At 48.2% G+C, this 12,144-nt stretch overlaps 1 protein-coding gene across 4 annotated transcripts in view; it reads right to left on the bottom strand.

The window, feature by feature from the left end:
• Positions 1-11,497, bottom strand: part of pik3cd (phosphatidylinositol-4,5-bisphosphate 3-kinase, catalytic subunit delta) — a 219,529-nt gene extending 208,032 nt beyond the window's left edge. For 3 of the 4 annotated variants that reach the window (XM_038821381.1, XM_038821383.1, XM_038821385.1), the window contains exons 1-2: positions 6,005-6,192; positions 5,670-5,742 (exon numbers count right to left, since the gene is read on the bottom strand). The gene's annotated coding sequence lies outside the window, so the exon portion shown is untranslated. Of the gene's footprint in view, positions 1-5,669; positions 5,743-6,004; positions 6,193-11,478 lie in introns of those variants that run through there. The other variant, XM_038821382.1, reaches the window with a different exon arrangement.
• Between the last annotated feature and the right edge of the window lie 647 nt (positions 11,498-12,144).

Here is a 12,144-nt window from a genome sequence, read left to right as displayed (position 1 = left end):
AGTTTGCAAAACATATTTGAATTATTTTAGCCGAACACACGATTGAGAGCAACTGTTTGCGAAGCAGTGGAAGGTTCAGAAAGAGGACACATTGCTTCTTCCAAGCAAAGTTAATCAAGTACCCCCCCCCCCCCCCTCGTGCCGATGATGTTTTATTTTGATTTAAGTGTGACGACTGTATTCAGGGCATGCAGTGCACGGGCACCGTTTTGCCAGAATTAAGAGGTGTTATAATATATTAAAATACAAAAGCTCCCCCGCCCCTTGCCCGTAAGCCCACCTAACCCGCATATCTTTGGACTGTGAGAGGAAACCCACGCAGACAGCCAGACAGTCACCCAAGGCCAGAGTGGAAGCCAGGTGCCAGGCCGTGAGGCAGCAGTGCTAACCGCTACACCACCGTCCCACCCTACTCCCATTACCACTCAGCTGCTTTAAAGCACATCAGTGTCCAAAGCCAGGGTGAAAGGCATTTTAATAAAACCTTTGCCGTACTACCAAACCGCCTAACACCCTATCGACAGCAACTGTATGTGAAGCAGTGGAAGGCCCAATCTTAAAAATTCAGTAAGAAATCTTACAACACCAGGTTAAAGTCCAACAGGTTTGTTACAAACACGAGCTTTCGGAGCACAGCTCCTACATTCACCTGAGGAAGGAGCAGTGCTCCGAAAGCTAGTGTTTAAAACAAACCTGTTGGACTTTAACCTGGTGTTGTAAGACCTCTTACTGTGCTCACCCCAGTCCAACGCCGGCATCGCCACATCATTAAAACTTCAGCGAGTGATTTTTTTAAAAAGCTGGGGACAGCCATAATTACAAAGGACACTAAAAATCTCCTCACCGAGGCAACGGGAAGTAGGAAAAGCATCCTGCATTTCATAATGAAATAAAGCGGAAATTTTTTTAATGTCCAATTCTTCGGCAATAAGCAGAACATAATCGGAAGCAGAGAACCCAGTTTATTGCCTCTGTAAGGAAATTGCTATAACTCATTCATAACCTGATTACCTGGAAAATAAGTTGAGTCACTATTTCCCGTATGTTATCCTCCATATGTCAGAATACTTGGCAGCAGCTACTAATATTAGGATTGCATATTTATGGATTAAATCTTTTAGAGCACTGTCCATTATTCATTAGCTCCCTAGACTTTGACTGTACCGTAAGGAATAGGTACAGTGCAGGCATTTTAAAGTGTCTAATTTCAGGGCCTGAGTAGATATTAACATGCTTTGTTATCAGAGCACTCGACCCAAACTAGCCAAAAATGCAGCTAATTTTTAAACGTTTAAATAAGAGGAAATACTTTTCGACTGTTTAAATCAGCGTTCTTCAAAGTCGGGGTGCGACCCGCGGGTGGGTCGCGGGTGGGTGTCGGGAGGGTCGTGGAGCCGTTGTCCGCGGCGCTCCCGATCGCGCAAATCCCGGCGCAGCAGCCGGCTTTTCATAACGCCGGCTGCACGCGGGCGCGAACATGTGGGAAAAAATAATATTCGGCCGCATTGCGCATGTGCGCCGATCATCGTGCGCGCATGCGCAGTGCGGCCGCTATTTTTAAAAACGTTTGCAGCTTTTTATTTGGTTTTTATTCACTTATTAATTTAATTTTTATTTTTTTCATTTATTTTATTTTTTTTACAAGTTCGGGGAGGTTTTATTCATTTTCTTCATTTATTTTACTCATTTTTTTACAAGTTCGGGGGGGGGTTTATTTGATAAAACTTTACAGGAAAAAAATGCAGAACTTTGGACAGATGGAGACTCCATACTTTCCGACACCGGAAGGCTTCACCTTCATCCAACAGGTTCCATTGGAGGAGCGAGTACGAGAGCCAAAGGGACCCAAAACCATTTCCTCCATTTTTGTCAGCAGCAAACAAGGTAAGAGAAAATGGTGGGTCGCTCAGGTCAGCAGGCGTGGGTCGCGAAGGTCGGGTGGCGTGGGTCGCGAAGGTCGGCCGGGTTGGGTCCCGAAGGTTGGCCGGTTGGTAAAAATGGGTCCCCGGGAAAAAAGTTTGAAGAACACTGGTTTAAATGCTTTCCAGAACACAGAACAAACTACCCAAACCTTCATTTAGTCTGAAGCTATTCCTTTGTCAGAAGTATATTTCAAACTTGGTAAGTTTTTGATAATCAGATCAATAATCAATTCTACTAACAGATCCCAACATAAATGTAGCAATGATTTGACGACAGAAACATATTTCACAACTGATTAGTTTTCGTTCTGTCAGGGAGTGTTAAATAAATTCCTGGAACGGTTAAGGAAAAGGATACAATTTATAAAGATGTGGAAACGTTCAAAATATCTCAATTTCGTTACAAGTATTTACCCTTCGGATGTTTACAGACAGATGAGGCAGTAACTCCTTTCTCCTTCCTAAAGATTTATCAGTTTCCTTTATCTTTTCAAGGTGTTCAAGTCTATGACTCCTTAGTACCTTAAAGTTTCAAGAGCACCGATACGCTTTGTAACTCCGTGCAGTGATGATGATCCAGATACTTGACAGCAAAGAGGTTGCTGATCAGACCCAACCACCCCCCAAGCTGAGATAACTTTCCCACTATCTAATAAAGCAGAGAAAATCATCTTAAAATTGTAATTTTGGGCACAGCTATCAGCTATCCCAGTTATCATCATAGTCACATGAGGGGAGGGGCAGGAAGAGAGTTCCTCAGCATCAGGCACTCTTGAGGGACCTGACATTGGGCAGGGAGTGGCTGCTAAAGGTCACTCCCCCACCCACTGACCTTGGTTCAAACCCCCTGCCCAGATCCCCCCCCCCCCCACCCCCTCGCCACACCCTCCCCCACCCCGACCTATCAAAGAACAAAGACAATTACAGCACAGGAACAGGCCCTTCGGCCCTCCCAGCCTGCACCGACCCAGATCCTTTATCTAAACCTGTCGCCTATTTTCGGTGACTCCTACCCCTCGATACCTATCCCACCTACACTCACCTTTGGTCTAGGATTCCGTGATGATCCTGGGTCTCGGGTGGGTGGAGTGCTGCCAGCCGCCACCTGGAACCTCAATTGCAGGGAAGGCCTGATTGTAGCCATTTCAGTGCCTGAAAGGCACTGGGTCCTGTCAGGTCTCCCCCACAGGACAAACAGTGGGTCTCTGTCGGTTCTCTGACCACTGGGCAAAGCCTGTATCAGCTTGACAGAATCCTGGTCATTGTTAGGAGTTGTTGGCCCAGCTATGATCCTCTTAAACACAAGCACTTGGCAATATAGATATATTGGGCAGCAGGGTAGCATTGTGGATAGCACAATCGCTTCACAGCTCCAGGGTCCCAGGTTCGATTCCGGCTTGGGTCACTGTCTGTGCGGAGTCTGCACATCCTCCCCGTGTGTGCGTGGGTTTCCTCCGGGTGCTCCGGTTTCCTCCCACAGTCCAAAGATGTGCAGGTTAGGTGGATTGGCCATGATAAATTGCCCTTAGTGTCCAACATTGCCCTTAGTGTTGAGTGGGGTTACTGGGTTATGGGGATAGGGTGGAATTGTTAACCTTGGGTAGGGTGCTCTTTCCAGGAGCCGGTGCAGACTCGATGGGCCGAATGGCCTCCTTCTGCACTGTAAATTCTATGTATCTATGTATAAACCCATTTTCTGTATGTTTCAAATCATTTCTACCAGAACCAAAGTTTCATGTGTAGCTTGAAAAATGGAAGAAGTTTTGAGACTCTCAGAAATATGATATATAGAATATTGTTGCCGTATATTTGCAACTTGATGCTCACCATGTTTACTTCTGAAAAACGCAATTTACTGCAACAAGTTCTCTTAGAATCTCTGAGAATGCACCAAGATTTAATGAAAAATCTAAAACTGATCAGTAAACACTCTAAACATAAACACGACCAACAGATTAACAGTGCAGTCAAAATCCTTATCTAAGGAACCACAGAGTGACGATATTAACTGTGGCAATCAATTATCTGCAAATTTCACCAATTAAATTATAAATAAATTAATTTCTAGGTCAGATTTTAATGGGTTTAAACCCCCCCCCCCCCCCCCCCCCCGCAAATGGTCCAATGAGCTGGATCCTGTTTCATTCATCTATTTAAATCAAATAACCTGAGCTGTACAATATTGGCTTAAATAGCACCAGCTTTATACCAGACAATGCTTAGTTTGAAGTAGCTAAATATAATCTTTCCCATATTCAGAGAAAAGCTGGATGGAGACAAAATTTAATTCTAAACATTGGTAGTTTAAAAGGATGATTTTGCCATCAACATAATTCCATGTGTTAATGAAAGGAAAATATGACGTAAAATGGATTCCCAAAAGGGTAACAGAGAGGACTCTCCTGGAAGGGGAGTGGGTTACGTAAACCACAGGTAAAGATCCCAGAAAAATCCTATAACTAAAAAATGGAAGTTATACTTATTCAGCCACCTTAAACCCATGGAAATAATACAGCGATACAAATCCCAGAATGTCGTGGAATAAAAATGAAATGTGGATTGTTTTGCTGCCTAAATAAACTATCCTGTAATCAACTGCCAGGGAGCACAAACGTATTCTTTCCTTAAAGAGAACAAATGGTCATATCTCTGGGTACATCTCCGAAAAGAAGCTTCAGCAATGAGATGCTAACACTATTAAAATGAAACCAGGACATTTTGTAACTATTTATAGTCCTTAGTTCATATGGGAACACTACATGCTGCAAAATAGACTGATGCAATCCCACGGGACTGTCATAATGAAATGCTCCCAGTTACTTCTTTAATAATCTCTTAACACAAAAGCAGAGACAATTCTGCACTTTCACTTAATGTCATTTCTACAAGGAAAAGTGGAGGAAGGAGCAAGAGGCTGTCGGGAGTCCAAATGTAATCGAGCCTTTCCATTGAGGTTTAATGTTCTCAGTATTGAGATATATTCCCCAGATTTCCTCTCCTCACTTCCTTCCTCACACGAGATTATTTGCTCACTATCCAAAGTTCGGGAATCTGAATACTGCAAACATTATGACACATGCCTTATTTCCATTTTTACTTATCTCAGAAATGCGAACTTAGCAAGTCAACTGTTCCTCGTTTGAAAATAGTGCCTGGCTCTATGTAACCCTTTCCCAGTGGGCCACTTCACATGTGACATCCTTCAGGAAACAACATAATAGATACCAGATTATAAATAATATCTGTCTGGCAATTGTTCCCTGAAGTACAGTGGGAACACAAAGTGGGGGGAGGGTATGCTGTGTATTTTTGTGCCATTTAATTATTCGCCCTCATTGCCAGCAGCAGGTTCTGAAGCTCCAATCAGTTAGGGAAATGCTAAATAAGAGCTCCCTCGCCCCATTCATTCCTTCCAATGCAATTTTTTAAAAAAATGGCATTAAAATAGTGTGTGGTTTCAGCAAAATTGTGCTCAGTTGTAAAAAATGAAGTCAGAAAGAATTTCTCATTTGAGCCTAACAGAAGTGATTTCCAAACAAGTGCACACATCACAAAGCACATTGTAAACATTCAAATTCTCGCGTGAAGTGATGACTTGAAAGGCAATCTTAAAATTGAGGTTTTTAAAAGGATAATTTGAAGGCAGAATCTCAACCCCCCTTTATTGAGACACTAGACACACACACACACACTCCAGGGAGTAAAGTCTGCCATCACAACTATCATTACTGGCTGAATAATACTCACTAAGTGATCCAGTCACTGCCGGGGTCCACTTAAATCCATGTCGTTGATCCCAGTTCCTGATTTAGTCACAGCCCTGTAAAGAGACAGTGTGAATCATTGAAAGGAACAGAGATAGAACAATAACCTTTACACCAGCAAGCAGGGTGGGGAGAGACAAGCTGTTCTGTTTTAGATTGAGGTCTAAAGTACTGATACTCGATCTAGGAGAGAAATGGAGCTGTTTCTCCCCAGGAGCTGACACATTGTTCCATCACCAAGGGTCTGGACCGGCTTGTTGGAGGTTTGACACAGCAGAGGACAGATACATTCAGAGGCTCCGCCCACCCTCCACTCACCACAAACGGCAACAAACAGGATTAATAAACGTTGCTGCTTGTTTTTTTTTAACAAAACAAATAAACTAAAGTGCAAAAAGATGGAGGTCCGTGGCTTGAGAAGCGGAAGTGCTGGAGTGTGCGGTCCGTATTGATCATCACAGCAGCAGCAATACAGGCTCGACAGCGCCCACAGCGCATTACAGAGTGAGTCAGCAATGGGCACAATGTATCAGACTGGTACACTCTGCCAGGGACTGGTACACTCTGCCTGGGACTGGTACACACTGACAGGGACTGGTACACACTGGCAGGGACTGGTACACACTGCCAGGGACTGGTACACTCTGCCAGGGACTGGTACATTCTGTCAGGGACTGGTACACTCTGCCAGGGACTGGTACACACTGGCAGGGACTGGTAAAGACTGAAAGGGACTGGTACACACTGGCAGGGACTGGTACACACTGGCAGGGACTGGTACACTCTGCCAGGGACAGGTACACACTGGCAGGGACTGGTACAGACTGAAAGGGACTGGTACACACTGGCAGGGACTGGTACACACTGGCAGGGACTGGTACACTCTGCCAGGGACTGGTACACACTGCCAGGGACTGGTACACACTGACAGGGACTGGTACACACTGGCAGGGACTGGTACACACTGGCAGGGACTGGTACACTCTGCCAGGGACTGGTACACACTGCCAGGGACTGGTACACACTGCCAGGGACTGGTACACACTGCCAGGAACAGGTACACACTGCCAGGGACTGGTACACACTGCCAGGGACTGGTACACACTGCCAGGGACTGGTACACACTGCCAGGGACTGGTACACACTGCCAGGGACTGGTACACACTGCCAGGGACTGGTACACACTGCCAGGGACTGGTACACACTGCCAGGGACTGGTACACACTGCCAGGAACAGGTACACACTGCCAGGGACTGGTACACACTGCCAGGGACTGGTACACACTGCCAGGGACTGGTACACTCTGCCAAGGACTGGTACACACTGCCAGGGACTGGTACACTCTGCCAGGGACTGGTACACTCTGCCAAGGACTGGTACACACTGCCAGGAACAGGTACACTCTGCCAGGGACTGGTACACTCTGCCAGGGACTGGTACACTCTGGCAGGGACTGGTACACTCTGCCAGGGACTGGTACACACTGCCAGGGACTGGTACACTCTGCCAGGGACTGATACACTCTGCCAGGGATAGGTACACACTGGCAGGGACTGGTACACACTGCCAGGGACTGGTACACTCTGAAACAATCTGCCAAGGACTGGCACACACTGCCAGGGACTGGTACACTCTGCCTGGGACTGGTACACACTGCCAGGGACTGGTACACACTGCCAGGAACAGGTACACACTGCCAGGGACTGGTACACACTGCCAGGAACAGGTACACACTGCCAGGGACTGGTACACTCTGCCAGGGACTGGTACACACTGCCAGGGACTGGTACACTCTGCCAGGGACTGCCAGGGACTGGTACACTCTGCCAGGGACTGGTACACACTGCCAGGGACTGGTACACACTGCCAGGGACTGGTACACTCTGCCAGGGACTGGTACACACTGCCAGGGACTGGTACACTCAGAATCACTATGCCAGGGACTGGTACACTCTGAAACAATCTGCCAGGGACTGGTACACACTGCCAGGGACTGGTACACACTGCCAGGGACTGGTACACACTGCCAGGAACAGGTACACACTGCCAGGGACTGGTACACTCTGCCAGGGACTGGTACACTCTGACAGGGACTGGTACACTCTGCCAGGGACTGGTACACACTGCCAGGAACAGGTACACACTGCCAGGGACTGGTACACACTGCCAGGGACTGGTACACACTGCCAGGGACAGGTACACACTGCCAGGGACTGATACACTCTGCCAGGGACTGACACACTCTGCCAGGGACTGATACACTCTGCCAGGGACTGGTACACACCGCCAGGGACTGGTACACACTGCCAGGGACTGGTACACACTGCCAGGGACTGGTACACACTGCCAGGGACTGAAATACTCTGCCAGGGACTGGTACACTCTGCCAGAGACTGGTACACTCTGCCAGGGACTGGTACACACTGCCAGGGACTGGTACACTCTGCCAGGGACTGGTACACACTGCCAGGGACTGGTACACACTGCCAGGGACTGATACACTCTGCCAGGGACTGGTACACTCTGCCAGGGACTGGTACACTCTGCCAGGGACTGATACACTCTGCCAGGGACTGGTACACACTGCCAGGGACTGAAACACTCTGCCAGGGACTGGTACACTCTGCCAGGGACTGGTACACTCTGCCAGGGACTGGTACACTCTGCCAGGGACTGGTACACACTGCCAGGGACTGGTACACACTGCCAGGGACTGGTACACCCTGCCAGGGACTGGTACACTCTGCCAGGGACTGGTACACACTGCCAGGGACTGGTACACACTGCCAGGGACTGGTACACACTGCCAGGGACTGGTACACCCTGCCAGGGACTGGTACACTCTGCCAGGGACTGGTACACACTGCCAGGGACTGGTACACACTGCCAGGGACTGGTACACACTGCCAGGGACTGGTACAACCTGCCAGGGACTGGTACACTCTGCCAGGGACTGGTACACACTGCCAGGGACTGGTACACACTGCCAGGGACTGGTACACCCTGCCAGGGACTGGTACACTCTGCCAGGGACTGGTACACACTGCCAGGGACTGGTACACACTGCCAGGGACTGGTACACACTGCCAGGGACTGAAACACTCTGCCAGGGACTGGTACACACTGCCAAGGACTGGTACACACTGCCAGGGACTGGTACACACTGCCAGGGACTGGTACACACTGCCAGGGACTGGTACACACTGGCAGGGACTGGTACACACTGCCAGGGACTGATACACTCTGCCAGGGACTGGTACACACTGCCAGGGACTGGTACACACTGCCAGGGACTGGTACACACTGGCAGGGACTGGTACACACTGCCAGGGACTGATACACTCTGCCAGGGACTGGTACACACTGCCAGGGACTGATACACTCATAATCACTATGCCAGGGACTGGTATACTCATGATCACTCACCCAGTGACCGGTACACACAAAATCATTCTCCCAGTGACCGGTACACACATAATCACTCCGCCAGTGACGGTTATACTCAAAATAAGTCAGCCAGTGACTGGTGTATTGAATATCTCTCACTCAGTGACCAATATTCTCAAGATCACTCATCCAATGGCTGGTATACTCAAATCAATCACCCTCTGACTGATATACTCAGAATCACTCATTCAGAGACTGGTATATTCAACAAAACTCACCCAGTCACATGTATATTCAACAACACTCACCCAGTAACTGGAATACTCAACATCACTCACCCAGTGAGTGGTATACTCAACATCACTCCCCAGTCACTGGTATACTCAACGCCACTCCCCAGTCACTGGTATACTCAACACCACTCATCCAGTGACTGGTATACTCAACATCACTCACCCAGTGACTGGTATACTCAGCATCACTCACCCAGTGAGTGATATACTTAACATCACTCACCCAGTGACTGGTATATTCAACATCACTCACCCAGTGACTGGTATACTCAACATCACTCACCCAGTGACGGGTATACTCAACACCACTCTCCCAGTGACTGGTATATTCAACATCACTCACCCAGTGACTGGTATACTCAACATCACTCACCCAGTGACGGGTATACTCAACACCACTCACCCAGTGACGGGTATACTCAACACCACTCTCCCAGTGACTGGTATACTCAACATCACTCACCCACTGACCGGTATACTCAACATCACTCACCCAGTAGCTGGTATACTCATCACCACTCACCCAGTGACCGCTATACTCAACATCACTCACCCAGTGACTGGTATACTCAACACCACTCACCCAGTGACTGGTATACTCAACATCACTCACCCAGTGACTGGTATACTAAACACCACTCACCCAGTAACTGGTATACACAACATCACTCACCCAGTGACTGGTATACTCAACATCACTCACCCAGTGAGTGGTATACTCAACATCACTCACCCAGTAACTGGTATACACAACATCACTCACCCAGTGACTGGTATACTCAACATCACTCACCCAGTGACTGGTATACTCAACATCACTCACCCAGTAACTGGTATACTCAACACCACTCACCCAGTGATTGGTATACTCAACATCACTCCCCCAGTGACTGGTATACTCAACATCACTCCCCCAGTGACTGGTATACTCAACATCACTCCCCCAGTAACTGGTATACTCACGATCACTCACCCAGTGACCGGTATACTCAACACCACTCACCCAATAACTGACATACTCAACATCACTCACACAGTGACTGTTCACACAGTGACTGTTGCACCATCAGACAATGTCAACATGAGCCGAACAAAGCTGGATTATTCCTGGTAAAGCCAGCAGAATTCTGTAAATGCACAGTAAACCCGCCACTCATCATTAATTCATGGTGACCTTGGTTTGTCATACTTTGAGATCAGGGAGATCTTGAGGCTGTGGTTTGAGACCTTTGCCAGTTCAAATGTTCATCAAACTTTACATTCCGTTCATGGAGTAATTCATGAGCAGTAAACACACAATATGCAAGAAACACTCGGAGCATCTAATGCATGCAGAAAACGAAAGTCAAGCTCCGGGTAACTATCGTGACTGTGCCATGCAACCTGGCCATGACCACCTTGCTGAGTGGCTGCACCCCTACCTCAACAGGGGGCCCATGTTTGTGTGAGGTTCGCCCCACTTACATCTACCCTCCACTTCTTAAAGCCAGACCGCACTTCTTAAAGGTGTGCACTCTGTTGGTAGTGGGGAGCTGAAATGTCTTGAAAAAGGGGGTAGAGCCAGGAGGAAGGTGCAGAAATGGCACAACAGGCCAGGAATGGTACCCGAATATTCTCAGTAGCCACACTGGAGACCATGCTGCAGGGCTGCGCAGAAGGAGCGAGGTGCTCTTCCCTCAGGGGTCCAGGAGACCCTCTGGTCACATACTGAGAAGGCAATGGAGGCAGGTAGCCAAAGTGTCAATGCAGCAGTCTAACCCTGGTGATCTGAATGTGGTGCAGAAAGAAGTTTAACGACCTCACATAGGTGGTCAAAGTCAGTGAATGAAATTCTCAGAGACTATCTCCTACCAACTGCACCACTAGCCTGGCACACTGCTTCATTCACCTCGCCCCTTCGGTTTACAATCCCTATCAAGCACAACTTCCTTACATTCACATGCTTCAGCTTACCCTCAGACACTTAACAACGCTGGAAGCTATGCATTCACATCTAATACATACTGCCCGCTATTCTGCTGCTGTAGGCACATAAACCATAAACATTGCACCACACTTGCGGACGGAAAGAAATAAACATCAGTCCTGTTCGTCATATAATCAAACTATACCTGGTAGATTTTCCCAAGTGGTAAAACTGCCTTGTGCCAAAATGCAGCATATAAACAGCAGCTGACAAAGTCTCCTTTTCTCATTCCCGTCCAGGTGATGTTTTGAGTATATGCGAGGAAGCAGTTAACAATCTCAAGCTGCATTTATAGTAACTAAGCACCTGGTTACGTGGATGCATATCTTTTTATTAAAACAGTAAAAAATATATATACAAGGCCAAATGGTACAAACGCTCATTTTGTGTTGGAGAAACAGGATATCCTCCCCTCAGTACCAACGTACGGGAAAGGGGGCGGATACTCTGATTATTAAAACAGTTCATAACACATTTCTACAAAAAAACAAAAGGTACCAGCACCAAAGTTTGCGCAGGAGAGACCAGGGGCGGGATTCTCCGATAATGGGGCTAAGTGTAGACGCCGTCGAAAACGCCGGAGCGTTTTACGGCGGCGTCATCTGTCCCCTCGGATCAGCGGTCCTGCGGCGCACAGCGGGCCAGCACGGCACTGGGGCGCTTCACGCAGCTCCAACTGCCGATCCGGGCGCCAGCACAGCCGGCGCCAGTTCGTGTATGCACGTGGGTCGCCTTCTCCACGCCGGCCCCCCGAGCAACATGACGGAGCCCGACAGGGGCCCGGTGCGGAGGAACATAGCCACCCCCCCCC

The sequence above is a fragment of the Scyliorhinus canicula genome, chromosome 16, assembly GCF_902713615.1.
Source record: "Scyliorhinus canicula chromosome 16, sScyCan1.1, whole genome shotgun sequence".
Lineage (NCBI taxonomy): Eukaryota > Metazoa > Chordata > Chondrichthyes > Carcharhiniformes > Scyliorhinidae > Scyliorhinus > Scyliorhinus canicula.
Note: the sequence above shows the minus strand (reverse complement) of the source record. Positions and strands in the feature narration are given on the sequence as shown.